Source organism: Lissotriton helveticus, chromosome 5_1 (genome assembly GCF_964261635.1).
Source record: "Lissotriton helveticus chromosome 5_1, aLisHel1.1, whole genome shotgun sequence".
NCBI lineage: Eukaryota > Metazoa > Chordata > Amphibia > Caudata > Salamandridae > Lissotriton > Lissotriton helveticus.
The window spans coordinates 2,068,371,709-2,068,392,712 of NC_136065.1; the positions used below are offsets into that span (position 1 = coordinate 2,068,371,709).

At 46.3% G+C, this 21,004-nt stretch overlaps 1 long non-coding RNA gene across 1 annotated transcript in view; it reads left to right on the top strand.

Moving 5' to 3' along the window:
- The first annotated feature begins 2,321 nt into the window (after positions 1-2,321).
- LOC144753988 (uncharacterized) overlaps positions 2,322-21,004 on the top strand; it is an 88,480-nt gene continuing 69,797 nt past the window's right edge. The window contains exon 1 of the long non-coding RNA XR_013594624.1: positions 2,322-2,732. This is a non-coding gene — a long non-coding RNA (uncharacterized LOC144753988). The remainder of the gene's footprint in view (positions 2,733-21,004) is intronic.

Below are 21,004 nucleotides of genomic sequence, written 5' to 3' on the forward strand. Positions count from 1 at the left end.
ATGATGCGAAAAATACATTTCAGGGGTGCATGGGGGGGTCCTTTGGACCCCCCCTGCACCCATGAAATTTTCTAAGTGCCACTCGCAATTTGCTACTGCCTTCCCATTGACTCCTATGGGCCTTTTGGCCCATAGGAAACAATGGGAATTGCGAAAATGTACTTAAGAATTCGGTATTCATTTGGGATTCGGTAAAAATTGCGATTTTTACCGAATCACAAATGAATACCGAAAATAATGATGCATAGCATTTTGCACTTCTTAATTTGCGATTCCTTATTTTTCGCAAATTAAGAAGTGCAAAATGTCACAATGATGCATGTGGGGGCAAGTGTAGCGAGTGAGCCTGACCACTACAAAGGGAGCTTTGGGGGGCTGTTCCCCCCCAATACAATTCGGAAAAAATTGTGCATATTGAATTGTATTTGCTTTTAAAGCATAGTAAATGATGACCTTACTGTGTAGCAGGATCTTTTGTTGGGGCTCCTGAATGATTCCCTCACTATCACCCTCCAACATTGCCTCTTATATCTCCACAGCTCCTCTGTCACATGTATTGCATTTGTTTCATAGGATCTCTCATGCCAGTGTGGGGCAGAGACAATGTGGAGGAGTGTGGCTCAATGGTTAGAGCGGCAGACCCTGATGCAGAGTTCTGGCCAGGGACCAGGGTTCGATTCCCGCCTCGGCGGGGTCTTGGGCTCAATTTCCTCAGACCTGTTAATTCTCACCTCGGTGCCTATTCTAATCACGGGCCCCACGCTGCAACTCTGGGCAATAGCTTGCCTAGCCTCCACACCGGCCCCAACAGTGCTAAGGATGCCTGGCTTCACCCTGGGGGTGCCCAGGAGTGGACACTTCACAGGGAAAGCCAGGAGGGGTTCCACAGCGGTATGAGTATCAGCGCCAGGAAACCGCATAGGCGACACCGCAAGGTGACCGTCTGGTGACAGTGCGCTCTATAAGTACCATGACATTTACATTTACAATGAATCATACATGTGCAAATCAGTGTATAGAAAATGCTACATAAGGCAAAGGGGACTTCAAGGTGTGGGATTTATGTCATCTACACATGTAGGCATTGTTTTTAAGAGTACTTGGTCAGGAGAAGCACAAACTCAGGATTCAGAACATAACAGTTGTTAGCACTAACGTTAATATAAGAATTTATTTCTACCCAAATAAACCTTTATTAGCAGCATCAGGATAATGAAAGACTGAGAGAAACATAACTTACTCCCTTGTACCATGCAGTTTGAATGCAGCTCTTTGATGGCAGTTCATAGCTCACTGTGCTAGTTTACGATTGTAACTTATGAACTGCACAGTAACAACAGATGCTCTGTGACAAAAGCCATAACCCACTGAGCTATTCACATAAAATATTGTTTTTTAAAGGCATGGTACATGTTTTTTGCACCAGGCATATTAAACCTCTGCGCTTCCATAGAGGAGTTAAAGTTGCCAATAGACAAACCTCCTATCTCTCTCTCCAGCAGGTACATTAATCACCAGAGTTATCTTGACGCTTTTATTGTTGCTTTGAAAACTGCTGATTATAAAAGGAAATTTGCAGTGCTTTTAAAATTGCTGCCTGGGGCCCCCCTGGGAATGTGTCACGTGCCCGTAGCGGTCCAGGGACCCTAGTTTGGGAACCGCTGGCATAGAAGAAACATGTATTCAGGCAAAGTCCACGATGACCCACGCCAAGGCAACCGCTGATCAGGTGAAGCCCTCACCAGGCAACGGGAGCGACCGTTCCAATGCACAGGAAAACTAATTTATATAAACAAGTTATATTTCCAATTTGAAGTGACAATACACATACTACAGAAATGGAGTGAGTTACAAAGGGTCTGAATGAGTTCTGAGGTAGGAGTGGGGTTGTGGGAGGGCGGCTGTGATTGGGGCCAGGGAGATTATCGGGGTGAGAGTGAGTCCTGGGGTAGGGTCAGGGCTGGGCTTTGAATGGGTGAGTGTTGTGGTTTAGACATGGGTTGTGGAAGAGTAGCATTGGCCATTGAGGTTACAGTGAGTTATATCACGGTTGCAGCTCAGCACCCCAACACCCCCCCCCCCACACACACACACACACACACACACACACACCTCCCTCGTTGTATTGTGGATGGTGGCGGGGTGAGTTCCCCTCTCTGGAGATCCTATTATGTATTTTTGTATTCTGGCTCATTTCCAGGCTTTCCTGATGGAAAACCTGAAACGAAACCTCAGCCGAGGCGGCCCCTCGTGCGAGCCGAACCTGCCCTGGTGTGAGGGAGGGGGTGGCTCCTCTACGGGGCGCGGGTATAACTCTGTGCCCAGCTAGTCGCGGAGATAAATGCCCTCTGGACTCCACTGCTGCACTGACTCTGCCCCGAAATCCTCGCTGACATCGGTACTGCCCCCACTGATTTCAACAGCACCCCCCCCCCCACCCGATTTAAAGACTGACCCCCGGTTTCACGCCCCGCCCGATTATTGCACGTGTGCGTCCCCACGTTCACTGACAGCAGCACCCCCTTTTTTTTAGACTGTACCCCCGATCTGAAGACTGCACCCTCGATTTTGAGACTGCCCTCTGATTTCCAGGGTGCGCCCCGGTCATTGCCTGCACCCCCAAGCGGGTGACCCCCCTCCTCCCCCCAACTCGATCCCTGGGGGACATCCGGAGCCGAGGATGGACCGGGGGCTCCTGGTCGGGCTCTGCCTCCTCTTTTACTTCTCAGCCGGTAAGTGGGGTACACCCCCCTCCCCCCACACACACGGTATGCTTTGCGAGCTGGAGCCCATTAATTAGGTGGCGGGGACAGTGGCAAAAGGAGAAAATAACAACCGAAAAGCGCCGAGAGGCCCCGCATCACTGAGCGACTCTTTCTTATCTTTCCTTTTTATTTTACATTTTTTTTTACTTTTCTTTTTCCTCGTCGTTTCTTCGGATTTCTAAAAGTTTCTTACGTTTTTCCATATGTTTCCTCTATATTTCATCCAAAGCCCCCACATGTTCGTGGTGGGGCGATTCCGCAGTTCCTGCAGGGGCTGAGCACGCGCGCACACACATTCTCACACAGACATATGATATTATATGAACTTTTTCTCAAGTTGTCTATCACGCACACGGCTCTCTTAACACACGCACCCAAGTTCTTTCACGCACGCATTTCTCTCTCATACTCATTTCTCCAAAACACATTTCTTTCTCACAAAGTTCCAGACACCCTCCCTTATAAGTTATCTCACAGACACTGGTTCACCCTCACACTCTCTCACGCTCGGACTCTCTCCTCTCACGCACACTCTCAGCTTGCCCTATCTGATGCGTTGCATCCCGTGTGACCCTGGACATTTTGAACAGGGGCTGCTTCAATTAACAATGACCTGCTAGGTAAGGGCAACGTCTCGGTACTGGGAAAACCAAAGAATAAACACGAGCTCCAGGATTTTGTATAAGGTGCCCAAATTTCATGTCCCCCAGTTTCCCGATTAAATATCAAATTGATTTTGAAATCATCATTGCATTGATTTTGTACAGATTTGTATTTTCAGATCTTACCATCAGGGGCCGCTAAAGCCAGCGGCGGCCTTAGGCATGTGCAAACTGTGCACCTGCACAGGGCCACCGAACCCCAGGGGTCACCACGCCAATATATATCCTTAATATAATAATCCTCTGAGGATGGATACATATGTGCGTGGCGGCCCCTGGCAGGAATTTGGCGGACTACGGCTTGGTTTCCAAACACCCTGATCCCCCTCTCTTCACTGGCTTCCGTGCTCCGCCCCGCCCGGACCCCCTCTTCCGGGGCCACCTACCTACGCTCCCTGCCCAGGGCCGCCATGAGCCTAGAGCCGGCCCTGCTAAAAGCCTGTTGCCAAGTCGTGGATCCTAGAATTAAAAAACAAGCATTGGCATTGCCAATAGGTCTCGCTTGGGGACCTTATAAGTATTTAGTTTTGCAGCACAATATCCGATTATGCAACAAGGATATTGTGCTGCAAAACTAAATACTTATAAGGTCCCACAAGCGAGACCTATTGGCAATGCCAATGCTTGTTATCTCCTGCGCGCGCCGCCAGCCCGGCGAAGAAACTTGTGTTTGCAAACGCTCCATCAAAGCGGGTCTCCGAGGATCAGGTGGGTAACAGAAGCAGCAGCAGGCAGGGGCGCGCTGCCAGCCAGCGCAGGCCTTGGCAGATGGGATGACATTACTGTCTTAAGTGTTGAATAGGCTGCTTCTTAATTACAGGGAACATGGCGTTCATACCCTTACAGGCTAAGCTCCCCCGCGCTCTGGTCTACCTTGTTGTCAAAGCCTGCCTGGTGACTCTGAATCTGCACTCTGAATCTGCAATCTGCACTCTGAATCTGCACTCCGAATCTGCACTCTGAATCTGCACTCTGAATCTGCACTCTGAATCTGCACTCTGCACTCTGAATCTGCACTCTGAATCTGCACTCTGAATCTGCACTCTGCACTCTGAATCTGCACTCTGAATCTGCACTCTGCGCTCTGAATCTGCACTCTGCACTCTGAATCTGCACTCTGCACTCTGAATCTGCACTCTGCACTCTGAATCTGCACTCTGAATCTGCACTCTGAATCTGCACTCTGAATCTGCACTCTGAATCTGAACTCTGAATCTGCACTCTGAACTCTGAACTCTGAATCTGCACTCTGAACTCTGAATCTGCACTCTGCACTCTGAATCTGCCCTCTGCACTCTGCACTCTGAATCTGCACTCTGAATCTGCACTCTGAATCTGCACTCTGCACTCTGCACTCTGAATCTGCACTCTGCACTCTGCACTCTGAATCTGCACTCTGCACTCTGAATCTGCACTCTGCACTCTGAATCTGCACTCTGAATCTGCACTCTGAATCTGCACTCTGAATCTGCACTCTGCACTCTGAATCTGCACTCTGCACTCTGAATCTGCACTCTGAATCTGCACTCTGCACTCTGCACTCTGAATCTGCACTCTGAATCTGCACTCTGAATCTGCACTCTGAATCTGCACTCTGAATCTGCCCTCTGCCCTCTGAATCTGCCCTCTGAATCTGCCCTCTGAATCTGCCCTCTGAATCTGCACTCTGAATCTGCACTCTGCACTCTGAATCTGCACTCTGAATCTGCACTCTGCACTCTGAATCTGCACTCTGAATCTGCACTCTGCACTCTGAATCTGCACTCTGCACTCTGAATCTGCACTCTGAATCTGCACTCTGAATCTGCACTCTGAATCTGCACTCTGAATCTGAACTCTGAATCTGCACTCTGAATCTGCACTCTGCACTCTGAATCTGAACTCTGAATCTTCACTCTGCACTCTGAATCTGCACTCTGCACTCTGAATCTGCACTCTCCACTCTGCACTCTGAATCTGCACTCTGCACTCTGAATCTGCACTCTGAATCTGCACTCTTAATCTGCATTCTGAACTCTGAATCTGCACTCTGAATCTGCACTCTGAATCTGAATCTGCACTCTGAATCGCACTCTGAACTCTGAATCTGCACTCTGCACTCTGAATCTGCACTCTGAATCTGCACTCTGAACTCTGAATCTGCACTCTGAATCTGCACTCTGAATCTGCACTCTGCACTCTGAATCTGCACTCTGCACTCTGAATCTGCACTCTGCACTCTGAATCTGCACTCTGCACTCTGAATCTGCACTCTGAATCTGCACTCTGAATCTGCACTCTGAATCTGCACTCTGCACTCTGAATCTGCACTCTGCACTCTGAATCTGCACTCTGCACTCTGAATCTGCACTCTGCACTCTGAATCTGCACTCTGCACTCTGCACTCTGAATCTGCACTCTGAATCTGCACTCTGAATCTGCACTCTGCACTCTGAATCTGCACTCTGAATCTGCACTCTGAATCTGCACTCTGCACTCTGAATCTGCACTCTGAATCTGCACTCTGCACTCTGAATCTGCACTCTGAATCTGCACTCTGAATCTGCACTCTGCACTCTGAATCTGCACTCTGAATCTGCACTCTGCACTCTGAATCTGCACTCTGAATCTGCACTCTGCACTCTGAATCTGCACTCTGAATCTGCACTCTGAATCTGCACTCTGAATCTGCACTCTGAATCTGCACTCTGAATCTGCACTCTGAATCTGAACTCTGAATCTGCACTCTGAATCTGCACTCTGCACTCTGAATCTGCACTCTGCACTCTGAATCTGCACTCTGAATCTGCACTCTGAACTCTGAATCTGAACTCTGAATCTGCACTCTGAATCTGCACTCTGCACTCTGAATCTGCACTCTGCACTCTGAATCTGCACTCTGCACTCTGAATCTGCACTCTGAATCTGCACTCTGAATCTGCACTCTGCACTCTGAATCTGCACTCTGCACTCTGAATCTGCACTCTGCACTCTGAATCTGCACTCTGCACTCTGAATCTGCACTCTGAATCTGCCCTCTGCACTCTGCACTCTGAATCTGCACTCTGAATCTGCACTCTGAATCTGCACTCTGCACTCTGCACTCTGAATCTGCACTCTGCACTCTGAATCTGCACTCTGAATCTGCACTCTGCACTCTGAATCTGCACTCTGCACTCTGAATCTGCACTTTGAATCTGCACTCTGAACCTGCACTCTGCACTCTGAATCTGCACTCTGCACTCTGAATCTGCACTCTGCACTCTGAATCTGCACTCTGCACTCTGAATCTGCACTCTGCACTCTGCACTCTGAATCTGCACTCTGAATCTGCACTCTGAATCTGCACTCTGCACTCTGAATCTGCACTCTGAATCTGCACTCTGCACTCTGCACTCTGCACTCTGAATCTGCACTCTGAATCTGCCCTCTGCCCTCTGAATCTGCCCTCTGAATCTGCAATCTGAATCTGCACTCTGAATCTGCACTCTGAATCTGCACTCTGCACTCTGAATCTGCACTCTGCACTCTGAATCTGCACTCTGCACTCTGAATCTGCACTCTGCACTCTGAATCTGCACTCTGCACTCTGAATCTGCACTCTGAATCTGCACTCTGAATCTGAACTCTGAATCTGCACTCTGAACGCTGAATCTGCACTCTGAATCTGAACTCTGAATCTGCACTCTGAATCTGCACTCTGCACTCTGAATCTGCACTCTCCACTCTGCACTCTGAATCTGCACTCTGCACTCTGAATCTGCACTCTGAATCTGCACTCTTAATCTGCATTCTGAACTCTGAATCTGCACTCTGCACTCTGAATCTGCACTCTGCACTCTGAATCTGAACTCTGAATCTGCACTCTGAATCTGCACTCTGCACTCTGAATCTGCACTCTGAATCTGCACTCTGAACTCTGAATCTGCACTCTGCACTCTGAATCTGCACTCTGAACTCTGAATCTGCACTCTGAATCTGCACTCTGAATCTGCACTCTGCACTCTGAATCTGCACTCTGCACTCTGAATCTGCACTCTGAATCTGCACTCTGAATCTGCACTCTGCACTCTGAATCTGCACTCTGAATCTGCACTCTGCACTCTGCACTCTGAATCTGCACTCTGAATCTGCACTCTGCACTCTGAATCTGCACTCTGCACTCTGAATCTGCACTCTGAATCTGCACTCGCACTCTGCACTCTGCACTCTGAATCTGCACTCTGAATCTGCACTCTGAATCTGTACTCTGAATCTGCACTCTGCACTCTGAATCTGCACTCTGCACTCTGAATCTGCACTCTGCGCTCTGAATCTGCACTCTGCACTCTGAATCTGCACTCTGCACTCTGAATCTGCACTCTGAATCTGCACTCTGAATCTGCACTCTGAATCTGCACTCTGCACTCTGAATCTGCACTCTGCACTCTGAATCTGCACTCTGAATCTGCACTCTGCACTCTGAATCTGCACTCTTAATCTGCACTCTGCACTCTGCACTCTGAATCTGCACTCTGAATCTGCACTCTGCACTCTGAATCTGCACTCTGAATCTGCACTCTGAATCTGCACTCTGCACTATGAATCTGCACTCTGAATCTGCACTCTGAATCTGCACTCTGAATCTGCACTCTGAATCTGCACTCTGCACTCTGAATCTGCACTCTGAATCTGAACTCTGAATCTGAACTCTGAATCTGCACTCTGAACTCTGAATCTGCACTCTGCACTCTGAATCTGCACTCTGAACTCTGAATCTGCACTCTGCACTCTGAATCTGCACTCTGAATCCGCACTCTGAATCTGCACTCTGCACTCTGAATCTGCACTCTGAATCTGCACTCTGAATCTGCACTCTGCACTCTGAATCTGCACTATGCACTCTGAATCTGCACTATGCACTCTGAATCTGCACTATGCACTCTGAATCTGCACTCTGAATCTGCACTCTGAATCTGCACTCTGCACTCTGAATCTGCACTCTGCACTCTGAATCTGCACTCTGAATCTGCACTCTGCACTCTCCACTCTGAATCTGCACTCTGAATCTGCACTCTGAATCTGCTCTCTGAATCTGCACTCTGCACTCTGAATCTGCACTCTGCACTCTGAATCTGCACTCTGCACTCTGAATCTGCACTCTGCACTCTGAATTTGCACTCTGCACTCTGAATCTGCACTCTGAAAATGCACTCTGCACTCTGCACTCTGAATCTGCACTCTGAATCTGCACTCTGAATCTGCACTCTGAATCTGCACTCTGAATCTGCACTCTGAATCTGCACTCTGAATTTGCACTCTGCACTCTGAATCTGCACTCTGAATCTGCACTCTGAATCTGCACTCTGAATCTGCACTCTGAATTTGCACTCTGAATCTGCACTCTGCACTCTGAATCTGCACTCTGCACTCTGAATCTGCACTCTGAATCTGCACTCTGCACTCTGAATCTGCACTCTGAATCTGCACTCTGAATCTGCACTCTGCACTCTGAATCTGCACTCTGAATCTGCACTCTGCACTCTAAATCTGCACTCTGAATCTGCACTCTGCACTCTGAATCTGCACTCTGAATCTGGACTCTGAATCTGCACTCTGAATCTGCACTCTGCACTCTGAATCTGCACTATGAATCTGCACTCTGCACTCTGAATCTGCAGTCTGCACTCTGAATCTGCACTCTGAATCTGCACTCTGCACTCTGAATCTGCACTCTGCACTCTGAATCTGCACTCTGCACTCTGAATCTGCACTCTGCACTCTGCACTCTGAATCTGCACTCTGCACTCTGAATCTGCACTCTGCACTCTGAATCTGCACTCTGCACTCTGAATCTGCACTCTGAATCTGCACTCTGAATCTGCACTCTGCACTCTGCACTCTGCACTCTGCACTCTGCACTCTGCACTCTGCACTCTGAATCTGCACTCTGAATCTGCACTCTGAATCTGCACTCTGAATCTGCACTCTGAATCTGCACTCTGCACTCTGCACTCTGAATCTGCACTCTGAACTCTGAATCTGCACTCTGAACTCTGAATATGCACTCTGCACTCTGAATCTGCACTCTGAACTCTGAATCTGCACTCTGAACTCTGAATCTGCACTCTGAATCTGCACTCTGCACTCTGAATCTGCACTCTGAACTCTGAATCTGCACTCTGAATCTGCACTCTGAATCTGCACTCTGCACTCTGAATCTGCACTCTGCACTCTGAATCTGCACTCTGCACTCTGAATCTGCACTCTGAATCTGCACTCTGAATCTGCACTCTGAATCTGCACTATGCACTCTGAATCTGCACTATGCACTCTGAATCTGCACTCTGAATCTGCACTCTGCACTCTGAATCTGCACTCTGCACTCTGAATCTGCACTCTGAATCTGCACTCTGCACTCTGAATCTGCACTCTGAATCTGCACTCTGAATCTGCACTCTGCACTCTGAATCTGCACTCTGCACTCTGAATCTGCACTCTGGATCTGCACTCTGCACTCTGAATCTGCACTCTGAATCTGCACTCTGCACTCTGAATCTGCCCTCTGAATCTGCACTCTGCACTCTGAATCTGCTCTCTGAATCTGCACTCTGCACTCTGAATCTGCACTCTGAATCTGCACTCTGCACTCTGAATTTGCACTCTGCACTCTGAATCTGCACTCTGCACTCTGAATCTGCACTCTGAATCTGCACTCTGAATCTGCACTCTGCACTCTGAATCTGCACTCTGAATCTGCACTCTGCACTCTGAATCTGCACTCTGAATCTGCACTCTGAATCTGCACTCTGAATTTGCACTCTGAATCTGCACTCTGAATCTGCACTCTGAATTTGCACTCTGCACTCTGCACTCTGAATCTGCACTCTGAATCTGCACTCTGAATCTGCACTCTGAATCTGCACTCTGCACTCTGAATCTGCACTCTGAATCTGCACTCTGCACTCTGAATCTGCACTCTGAATCTGCACTCTGCACTCTGAATCTGCACTCTGCACTCTGAATCTGCACTCTGAATCTGCACTCTGAATCTGCACTCTGCACTCTGAATCTGCACTCTGAATCTGCACTCTGCACTCTAAATCTGCACTCTGAATCTGCACTCTGCACTCTGAATCTGCACTCTGAATCTGCACTCTGCACTCTGAATCTGCACTCTGAATCTGCACTCTGAATCTGCACTCTGAATCTGCACTCTGCACTCTGAATCTGCACTCTGAATCTGCACTCTGAATCTGCACTCTGAATCTGCACTCTGCACTCTGAATCTGCACTCTGCACTCTGAATCTGCACTCTGAATCTGCACTCTGAATCTGCACTCTGCACTCTGAATCTGCACTCTGCACTCTGAATCTGCACTCTGCACTCTGAATCTGCACTCTGCACTCTGAATCTACACTCTGCACTCTGAATCTGCACTCTGCACTCTGAATCTGCACTCTGAATCTGCACTCTGCACTCTGAATCTGCACTCTGAATCTGCACTCTGCACTCTGAATCTGCACTCTGAATCTGCACTCTGAATCTGCACTCTGAATCTGCACTCTGCACTCTGAATCTGCACTCTGAATCTGCACTCTGCACTCTGAATCTGCACTCTGCACTCTGAATCTGCACTCTGCACTCTGAATCTAACAACTGTTCAAATGGCACAGTCACCACGCAGGGGTATTCGAGGATTTAGTGAAGTGCACGCACAGTTCTGCTTGTGTAAATCCACCTTTTGGACTGTTTAAACAACAAACGTAACTAGTGCTCATGAAAAGCGCTCCTGCACCTTCGGGTCGAGTTCGCCTATATAAATCTGCAAAAAACAACAAAGTAAAATCTGACGTGGTGACTGGTAGTTAAAACTGCAGACTTGGAATGTGCTGAAATAGTGTACACGTTGTCTGTTGTTTCCAAAGAAAATACCCGGGGGGGGGGGGGGGGGGGGAAGAGAAATGCACGTCTCGGAGGGCGCATTCCTTTGAAGTGTCTGATGCAATTATGCGAGGCAGGCTGGTTAGGAAGCAAATGGCATGGGAGGGAGGCTGAGGCTTTGATGTGGGAGTGAAGTGAATAATTAGGGGAGGAGAACTGGCAGGCTGATAGGCGGAAGGCTCAGGCAAGCTAGTGCACGAAGGAGCTTGCTGTCACGTGGTTCACGTGAACGTAAACAAAACGCCAGCTGAAAGCCCTTAGTTTCACGAGGATTTTGCCGACATGAATTCGATCCTATCCATTCCTGCGGAATGGGACAGGCTCGACCTAAAAACAACTGACCGTTCAGGATTCAAGCAGCTGATAAGAAACATAAAAACACAGCCATCCATGAGTGTCTGCATTTGCATAAGAGAGAGAACAAAAAACTGAAAGTGTTTGTGAGAAACGGGAGAGGATGTGGTGTAATGGCCAGCGCTGTATCTGGAACTAGCGAACCGGTTTCGAGTCTCAGACAGTGTCCCTTAACATCCTGTGATTCTGGGCAAATCACTATGGGGGAGTTTTACAAACATTTTGCGCTGGATTAGTGTCACAAAAGTGATATTTACTTAACAAAATGTTTTTTTCCTAGTTTACTTTCCAGCGCAAATCTGGAAAGTACCCTAAAAGTCACACAAAGCAGCGAGAAGCACTGCTGTGAGTCACCTAGCACCAAGGGGGCGTTACATGGGTTGTCGAGGGCGTTCCCATGCAACTACCCCTGCCTTTTGACGCAAACCCCTATCTACAAACAATAGCAGGCAGGGTTTAGCGCCAAAAGATAACGTCATTTGATAGGAGGTGTTAAAAGAAGAGATGTTTTAATTTCTCGTTTCTTTTCCGACTTTGCATGCGTGCTGCACTCTGCACTCTGCAGCACACACAAAGTAGGAACAGTTTTAAAGTGTGTCTAAGCATGGTATTTTGTGCTGGAAGACTATCCTTTCAGTACTAAACCTATGATAGACTCACGCACACATCCCGCCAGCTCCGCTTTGCTGACCTCGCCCTCACCACAGTCCCCCACTTCCGAAGAGCGACCTCCGGCGGCAGATCGTTCTCCCACCTCGCCGCCAAGACCTGGAACACCCTCCCCATCCACCTATGGTTGACCTTCAGAAAACTCCCCAAGACCTGACTTTTTGAGCAGTAGCAGCATTCCCCACCCCAGCGCCTTGAGACCCTCACGGGTGAGTAGTGCGCTTTACAAATTATATGATTGATTGATTGATAGCACTATGGCGCAAAGCAGTGTGCCTGGAGCACAGCAGCTTAAATCTGAGCCGGTGCTATGGAGAGGGGAGGAGATACGTGCACTCCTGCACCCTCCCTGTCACACAACGCAGCACAGCATTTTTGGCTGCTGCGCTGCGTACCATGACTGTTTTGAAAATGTGGGCCATAGGACCGTATTAATGGGCAAGTCATGCCGTGCTGCGTGACAGGGAAAGAGCACGAATGCTTATTTAAGTCATACAGCGCATTCTTTCCTTTTCCCCTGCATGATACCCTTTCTTTCCACTGGTGCCCCGGGGCATCAGCAGTCCACGCTACCCTTTCTTTCCACTGGTGCCCCGGGGCATCAGCAGTCCACGCTACCCTTTCTTTCCACTGGTGCCCCGGGGCATCAGCAGTCCACGCTACCCTTTCTTACAGAACAGGGTCCTCAGGGAAATGTAAGATTCATTCCTGCACAGTGGGATGTGCCAGCTGAACACCCAGCTGCGGGCACATCTGACCATAGTTCACAACTGACACAGCTGCCGATGCAGTGTATTCTGGGATTGCGTCACATAGAGCAGGCCCATTACAATTACTATGGCATGTCGGAGCCAAACCAGTCAAGATGTTTCTTTTAGCATATTTTTAAATCAGGGTTAATAGATTAATTTAGATATTAATACAATAAGCTGATTACATAGGTCAGGCCCGAGCCATGTGGGGGAGGCCTATTTACAGTGTGTGAAACTCACAGTACATTCACCACGTTGATTCACCACACTGGTTTGGGATTTTAGGCACAGATCCAAATCTATTTGACTTGTGTGGACGATGATGCATGTTTGGCAACATTTGGTAACAGAAAATAGGGAGATTTAAAAAGCATTCAGAGAAATAAATGTCCCTTGACTTGCTTTGAAGTGGGGGATTTTCTAAGCGGAAGAAAGCTGAAATAAAACCATTTTGGGGTACATAAATCCAGAAACTCCCACGTAAATTAGGGTGTCGGCTTGTCTACCACCCTTTGACATCGGATCAGAAGAAACCTGTGGAAAATAATTAAGGGGATAGATTTTCCCCATTGTCTTAAATGGAATCCTTTTTTGACAAAAGAAAACTAAAACGAAGCCCTTTCTGCTTATAAACCTTTGACTCTCCTACCTACATTGGAGAAGTACAGCTATTCATGTGCATGAGTAGACATCTTAGGGTCAGGCAGGCCTGGTTTTGTAAGCAAATTGAGCTTGTTCTGGAAATAAAGGCTGAATTTCATATGAGACAACTGAATATTTAATATGCCTTATTTCCAACTTTATAGAGCTTACTCTTGGCGGTGAGACAGTAAGATCTTGCATCATTTTCTGTCAATGAACGTTTTTCTCCTTTTTATTTGCTATCTGACATCGTATTCACGGATCAAATATAATTTAATAGTGTGCCTCTAGATCTCTAGGGCAGCCAAGGACTCAACCTTTCATGGCAGTCCGTCCTCTTACCCATGGTGCGGTACCAGAACATCATGGCCGAAGTATCGTGGGATAAAAATGTTCTGGCCCAAATATTGATACAAAAATATCACCCTTTGCGGTTTGTAGTAGAAAATGTACACCCAGCAGAGCAAAACGATATTTTTGTCAGATAATATTTTGTTATTGATATTCTGATACAACTTTTATCCGTTATCCTAGAATTGTCCTTCCCTCTCACTTTTGTTTTATAGGCTCCCCTCTAACACTACCCCCAATACATACTTTTAACCTCTTCCGTGCTCACGACGAGACCAGCTTGTCACGCGTCACAGTGGAGCTGTGCTCATGACGAGCTGGTCTCGTCATAACGGCTCCGCGCCACCCACGCACGATTGATTCCCCGCCTGTGCGGGCGAATTAATCAGTGGGCGGGGTCGTGACGAGACCAGCTCGTCATGAGCACAGTTCCACTGTGACTCATGATGAGCTGGTTTTCTCACGAGCATCGCGGCGCCGGGCTCACCCCGCCTCCTCTGCACTGTGGGGGAATTATCCCCGCAGGGAAGGGGTTAAAAGTATGAAAAATAAAACCCGTTTTATCATCATTTTATTATTACTTGTGCTGAGGCTTGAGGGGCGGGGCCAGGGGGGTGACAGGCTGGGGGGGTGCGGGGCACTTCCTTCACTGCACATGTCTCAGGCTGGTCAAACCCATATGCATAGTGACCTCTCTCCAACCCCAGCTACATCGATGGGGTTGGAGAGAGCAGCCACAGGCTCCCAGTCTGCCCTGGAGCGCAAATCATCGGTGCTCAGGCCAATCCTGAAGTTGCTCTCATGAGGAGAGCAGCTTCAGGATTGGCTGCAGGGCAGGATGGGAGCCTGTGCGTGCCTGGCAGTGGAAAGGAGAGATCAGCAGAGGAGAACCACGTGATCATGGAGGGTCCAGGTAAGTTCTTTTTTCATTGTGTTCCATTTGTCTCTGTGGTCTCTCATTCCCCCTTCTACTGCCAGCCTCTTTTCCCCGATATGAGCCACGCCTGCCCCAATACTGCTGTCACCTGGTTTGCTATAAAGTAGAGATCCTTGTGAATTGATGTATGAATCAATAAATGTTTCACTACTGCTCTATCCTTTAGTTCTCACAAGTCTAATCTCCACCCATCCAACTCCCCCCTCTGCATTGTTTTCCAATGTCATTACAAGCATAGAGTGACCCGAAATGGCCCCCACCAAAAAATCTCTCTTACAGAATCTATGTCCCATATTTAGAAATGAAAAGTGATGCAATCTAGAGAAGGAATGCTGCACTCCTGAGTACAACGAGCACAGCTATGCACTAACCTCCAGGGAATACTTCTGTACACTCGTGAGACCCAGAGCTTCTACAAGTGTCCTTAGGTTTGTCAGACACGTGATCCGGGAGGAGGATCACCAGAAGGGGCAGCACAGATGGGGTTCGCCCCAGTGCTGCTTGGCTCATCAGGCGGGCAGGTGGCGAGAATGCTGCCTGCCCTTGGATCGCCCGTAAGATAACCCACCATATTACATAACGTTGTATGTAATAAACCTGCAGCATTTTTCCCAATACAAAATCTGTGTTGTGTGTACTTATTTGCATGCATGCTATGTGTTTGGGGGTGGGGAGTGTTGTCATGATGGTACTATACTTCTGCACACCCGTGAGACCCAGAGCTTTTACAAGTGCCCCTTGGTTTGTCAGACTTCCGGTCCTATAAACAATAGTCCTACACGCTTACATAGCCAATTTAAAGCCCCCTCCCTTCATTCTCTCCTTTTCTGCTTCTTGCCCTGCCTGTTATGCCTTTCCTCCTCAGCCTTCCCACACACCCACAATCCCTCTGTCTGCTGTATTAAAGGTTTGCCTTGCAGCATCTGTGGGCAGCCCTGGGTGTAGTGCTCATATTGCCTTGTGACAATGACTGCCACATATGTGGGTTTTAGCACCTGCTCTTCCATGCAAACCGGCCTGGAGAATGTGTTTTGTTTTAAATGTTAGAAACACTCCAAGGGATGAGGGCTTCCTCATTTGACTACCGCAACATTGGACAACGTAAGGAGTGGGTTGGTGGGTTTGACACTCGTTCCTTTGCCTTGCACAGACTACCTCGAAATTATCTTTCTTCTGTGCATTTTTTATTTATTTCTGGCAGTTGCAGAGACCCACACACATGCCAAAGATCACACAATGTGAATAAAAGATGAAGCTATGATTAGAACTCAATCCTACTTAACAGCAGGGTGCCTGGAATATGGTGGTAGTGGGGATCCAAATTATGCATCAGGGTTGGCTAAAATATGCAGGTTCTCTTGCCATTAAAACAGCTCAGCAGGACAATATAGTATATTTCCAACCATGTACGTGTTTCCCTAGGAGGAAATTTAGAATTCAAGACATGTGTCCTTACAAAGATGCAATACATTTGTGATTCTTCTAAAGTCTGAGTACCTGGTGAAGTAAATGCATCTTTCAAAAAGCGTCTGTGACATGGACATAAATTTGCAGCCGCGGTCCGTGCAGGTAAGAGTGGTGGGGTGGTGCGGCCCAGTGGGGGGAATTTCGACATACGACCACGAGGTAACATTATTTATTTATTTAATTTTCCCTCGCAGTCGTATGTTGAAATACCCCCTGACCTGGCCCCACCGCTCTTACCTGCACAGGCCGCGACTGTAAATCTGTGATACCCGTGAATTAAACCTAACAATTAGAGGAACCATGTAGCCATCCTGTTTGAATCATGTTTAATTAGCTAAGGCTTTTGTATGCTGTTGCTAGTTAGCTTATTGTGTACTTATTTTGTATTTCTCATGATTTATTATTATTATTATTATTATTTGTTCTTTTCTTGAAACTCAATAAAAATGATTTGAAATTTAAAAAAAGCTAGTTAGCATTGCAGTCTGTCATCCCAGCTGCCACGGTCTGGCCTTCCAAAGTTTTCAGTTTCTTCTCCAACAGAACCTGCGTGTGTGGGTGTGTAAGTGTAAGTGTGTGTGGGTGTGTGTTTGTGTGTGTGAGTATGAATGTAGGTACTGAGAGTGTAGTAGAACCTGCTTCCATTCTGCATATTTCACATAGTTCTTTCCCTTAGTCCTGGCTCTCACATATGGAGCAAAACTTAATATATGTTTTGAGAAGCATCTATAGGCTATGCCTGACTTGTGAAATTGAACTGAACACATTTATACAATTGAAATGTTGATTTTACCACTGTGTGGGTCATCTGTCAGTGTCCTTTGTAAAAGATGGGCCTAGCCACATATTGCTCAAATTAAAGACACTTCTCAGTGTTCACTTGCATGCCTAGAAGAGTAACATGGGCTGATATGCTACATGTGGAGCTGCAGTTTGCTGCCTACACATGTTAAAGCTTGCAACTTCAAAATCCTATTTATTTCTATCTTCCATTGTAAAAAGATAAGAAAGTACTTTTGCTACATATAAGTAATGAAAATAAAATTCAGTAGTCAACATGAAGTTTTATTCTATATGTCATAAGACTGACTTTAATGAGATTGTCTAGTTCTTAGCTATTAAACATTTAGTTTGGCCGGGTGACTTATCAGTCCTGCCTCTAGCTGTACCCTTAGCTGTACCTCTACAGTTCACCTGCTATAGGTCTTGTTCATACCTTCTTCTTTAACAACAGGCTATTTGGCAGCCATCTGTCAAAGGAAGCTTGCCACTAAGTAAGCCTTGATCAGAATATTGTCACAAGGGCTGTTTTATGCTTGAATGTTTTATTGGAATAACTTTCCGAAGTAAACAGATTTTCTGACTAAGGTCTGCCTCTTTGTCAACGACTTTCAAGGAAATGTTGACAATATTGAGGTATAGCTTCAACAAAAACTTTCATGAGCCTCTTGTCACTTGCCTTATGCTTCGACAACTATGGGTCAAAAGGAAGGCTCTTTTGAGTCTCCCAGACTGGAAGCACCCCATTCCCTAAGTCAGAGAAGGCAGGGGTACGAGACTGCGTGAGTGTTGCTTTGATGTTAGCAGAGCTGTTGAAAATGAGCTTTGAGACCGTTCGAAAGAGAGAGAGATAAAAACTTGGGGTCTCATTTATAAGAAGTATTGCATCGCTGCAACACTTCTCAGTGTGCCCTCCTTGCGACACCAAGGATGCGCTGTATTTACAGAATGGCGCATCATGTTGCAAGGAGTTACAGATACGTCAGTATTACTGATGTATCTGTAGGCACAAAAGTGGCGCATTGCTGGGATGTGTCTGAAAACAGATGCAACTCCAACAATGCGTCCTTCCACATGGGGAAAGCCCCATGTGAAAGGGCCTGTGTCATCCTTACGCCTGCCATGAGGCATGCATAAGGTTTTGACGCAATGGCGTCCTAGACGTGGCACACTGAAATCTTATAGATATCATGGCGCCACTTCTACGAGGGTTTGATACGGAGGAATGCCCACCCTGCATACATTGGTGCACAGACAGAATATCAAGTTTTAAATATCGACATACACAAATATCGAGTTGGAAATATCGTGATACAGATATATCGACAGCAAGAATATCGTGGTCAAGAATATCGACTTTAAGGTAAGAAATATTGTTTTGTCGTTTGGAAAAATATAGTTGTTGAAAATATTGATTTTTAAATTAGTGTTATGTATATTAGTATGTATTTTAAAAGCATGTGATCTATTTTTTGTATAAGTTTTGCTTTTGTTTTTTAATATATGTGTTACATATTTTTTTTTTTTTTGTCCTCATCTGCCTTCCCCTCCGATGAAAAATACCAACCACCTTGCACGACATTACTGACGTGATATGTACTATTGGTGGGAGATATATGTCGAGGAAAAACGGCTGGGGGTGCGTTCTTTTGACTCCATCTAGGTATGTTTCAACCTGCTGGACCTTGTTCGGAACTGTCCTAACCCTTGGTCCAAAAGAGTAAAGGTGGCATAATCATCGGACCCGGGGGAAAAAAAACCAAAAAAAAAAAAACCCCGGATCATCTCCAGTTGGTCAAGAGATCCCAAAATGCCAACTTTCTCTTATTTACAGATCTCTTTAGGTCTCTTTTGGAGATCTCGTATAATGATGTAAGCCATGAACAGTGTAAAGAAGGTGTCTTCTCTACCCACTGTATACATATCTGTCTTCTCGCCAACAAAATTGCGTAGAAAAGAAATGACTTTTCATTGCCTGTGATATTGCCTTCTGTCCCAAAGATAACAAGTGGGAGAGTTATTGACAAAGAAGTGTTTAGTATGGAATTTAAGGTGTTTTTCACATCTTCCCAATTTTTTTTTATATTAGGACATTCTAAGAACATATGTATATCACATGCATCTGCTAGGTTGCATTTATTACATTTTTTGCCTATTTGATATTTAGAGAGTTTCCGTGGTGTTAAGTATGCCCTATGTACAGAGAAAATGTGATTTCGTACAAGCCAAGAAGGCTTTACGATATTGCGTAATATCTCAAAAGAGTTTATCCACCTCTCCTCGCATGGAATCCCGATTTCTGTCCCCCATAACTCATCCGGGAGTTTAAACTCCCCTTCGCTTTCCTCCAACAGAAGCCAGTACCATCTAGCAACTTCTTTTCCTCCAGTTGGTCGTTCTACCAATTGTTGTTCCGTATTGCTAATTTTCCCAATATTACTGTCTTTGCGGGTTTCAGATCTTGCCCAACTATCCACTTGAATATATTTAAATCTGGAAAGCCCAGGGCCTACCTGCTCATATAACTCGTCCCAAGTTATTAATTTATTTTCTTTAAATAGTTGGCCCCATTTACTGATGCCTGCTTGTTCTATTATAGTGGACAAACTATCTTTAAGGCATAGGGGTAGCCCTGGAGAGTCCCATATTGGGGCATAGTTTGAGTAGTAAGATAGGCCCAATTTTTTCCTGATGTTAAGCCAGTTTTTGGCCCATGAGTGTAATATTTTCAATTTTATATTTTTGAAGAATGTCTGACTTCCAAACTTAAACATAAAGCCTTCTGCTGCAAGATTTGTCCCCTCTAGCATGGCTCCGTACATGGATGTATTAGGTAGGTTAGATGGCATTTTAAGAAGCATTCTAGAGTAGGACATCTGAAAAGCCCATGAGTAGAACATTAGGTCCGGTAGTGCAAGGCCCCCTTTTTCTCTTCTTCTTCTGAGCTTTTTCCATGATATTCTTGTGGTCTTGTAATTCCATATAAATGAATTGATTTCTCTTTGACATTTTTCCATCATTTTTGTGTTCATAGTTATTGGGATAGTGTTAAAAAGAAAGGTGAATTTTGGGAGGATACACATTTTGACTAAGTTTACTCTTCCTGTTATCGAAAGAGGCACCTGTGTCCAAGATTTCATAAGTCTTTTACTTTCACTATGTATTCTTTCCAAATTAGTTTGTACAAGGGTGTCCACGTCTTGAGTTATTTTGATTCCCAGATATCGCATTGAGGATGAGATATTAATCCCAAGATCTAAATTGGGTAAGTTCCATGCCATGATCTCGCTCTTACTCGAATTTATGTCATATCCCGAGACCTGGCCAAATTCTAGAGCGCGTTGTATAACCACTGGATATGCCTTAACTGGATCAGCTGTGAACACTAATATGTCATCTGCATATAGTGCTACTCGTCTTTCCCACTCTCCGAAACAGAAGGATGGTATATTCGCCTCTTCCCTTAACACCTGAGCAAAGGGTTCGATGTATAAATCAAATAGGAGAGGGGAAAGCGGGCAGCCCTGCCTTGTTCCTCTTGTGATATTAAATGCTTCGGTCAAGGACCCATTAACCAGCAACCTAGCTGACGGTGAGTTGTATAGCTGATTAATCGTTCTGCAAAACCCTTCCCCACAGTTGAATTTTTTTAGGACGTCATTGAGGTAAAGCCAGTTAACTCTATCAAACGCCTTGGTTGCGTCTAGAGTCAGGGTGGCCAA